General features: G+C 40.0%; 1 pseudogene; it reads left to right on the top strand.

The window, feature by feature from the left end:
- Positions 1–202: 202 nt before the first annotated feature.
- Positions 203–970, top strand: LOC149250825 (short-chain dehydrogenase TIC 32, chloroplastic pseudogene; annotated as a pseudogene).
- The last annotated feature ends 662 nt before the right edge of the window (positions 971–1,632 follow it).

Below are 1,632 nucleotides of genomic sequence, written 5' to 3'. Positions count from 1 at the left end.
TTTCTTTCGAACCGAATTTGATAGATTGCGCCAAAATCCGATTTTCTTTGTGGCCAGATCTGATTTTCGTGGTTTATTGACATATTCCTTCAACCGGTTCACAATTGTCTCTGATTCTCTGCCACTCCATGAAACTTTGTGAATCCTGTCACATGGATTTTAGTCCCGGGCGGCCCCTCTAATCCCATTTTCTCACTTCTGGATGTCTGAAGCACAATTCACCGGCCCCGAATCCCAATTTCCGCTGCCCATGACAGTGAACAATGTGAATGCTGCCAATTCTATAAAAAACGCTATCATTTAGGAAATTGGCACTGCTCAAATGGATGTTCTAGAGCTAGTCGAAATTCAAATCTTCGAATCTTCCTTTGAACATTTTAATAAATAACGCAAGAATTATGGCATGTCCCTTTCAGCTTTCTCAGGATGGCATCGAACTACAGTTTGCTACAAACCCCATTGGGCATTTTCTTCTGACAAATCTTTTGCTGGAAAATTTGAAGAAGACAGCTCAGAAAACAGGCATTGAAGGTAGAATTATTAATGTGTCATCAGAAGCGCATAGGATGACTTATTCAAGTGGTATCCGGTTTGATCAAGTAAATGAAACCACGGGGTACTATGCGTTCCTGGCATATGGGCAGCCAAAACTTGCCATGCTAATGAGATTACAAGGAGACTTTAAGAAAGCGGTGATAACGTGACTGCAAATTCAATTCATTCTGGATCTATTCCCACTAATCTTCTGCGTTATAGACAAACTCTTCTTGGATTTTTAATTATAAAATTTGCTCTAAAGAACATTCCGCAGGAATGCATTTCACATGCAGGGTTTGTGAATTTTGTGAAAACATGTACCATGCTCGAGAATGTTTCCTTGACTTCCATACGCAATTTGCAGGATTCAGGTATCGCGGCCATGACTAGAGTTTGTAATAAGCTTAACGCTATTTGTCGGATGATACCCTGACAAGCCTTAAAAACTGTGAGACTTACTCAGTTTGGTTTGGTAAAAATAGGAGAGAATTGTCTGACGCTTGTGAAGTTTTCACTCGAGCTTGAGCCTTCCTTCGACATTACCCTAGCTCTCCCAGTCACTCAGTTTTAGTGCTTTGTAAAGTAATCTGGGGTTCGAAAGATTTTTAGAAACCGCCATATCCATGTTTCTATATACTTTTGTTACAGGATTTGATGGTTTTTGTGAACTAATTTAAAAAAAAAAAAAACGACGCTGGTTCTAATGTATCCGGTTCACAACAGTATTTAAGTTCGGTTTGAAATATTCGTGTGCCTTTAATTTGTTTTATTGTGTTGCATTGAAAATAGGGTTTGCACATTTGTTTGTTGTTGGAGAGCGGCATTTGCCCTTTGTATTAAGGGAAAGAAAAAGATTGCTATGGCGCCAACCCAATTCCAACAAAACTCAACTGCAACTAAACAGAGTCGGCAAGATTCAGACAAGACCGGAAAATTCCACCCCAAGTCGCAATCTGATAATTTTATTCAGCGCCAGAAAGACAAGTTTTTTTCCCTACAACAAGGTCATCGGGCAGTGACAGAGTATTGCGACCGGTTCATGGCATTAAGAATTTATGTACGTTGCCTCACCGTGGACCAGATATTGCTCAACAG

Source organism: Pinus tabuliformis, chromosome 7, assembly GCF_031772625.1.
Source record: "Pinus tabuliformis cultivar Carrire ecotype Pingquan chromosome 7, CPIR1, whole genome shotgun sequence".
In the NCBI taxonomy this organism is placed as follows: Eukaryota; Viridiplantae; Streptophyta; class Pinopsida; order Pinales; family Pinaceae; genus Pinus; species Pinus tabuliformis.
This window is presented reverse-complemented; position numbering and strand designations above follow the sequence as displayed.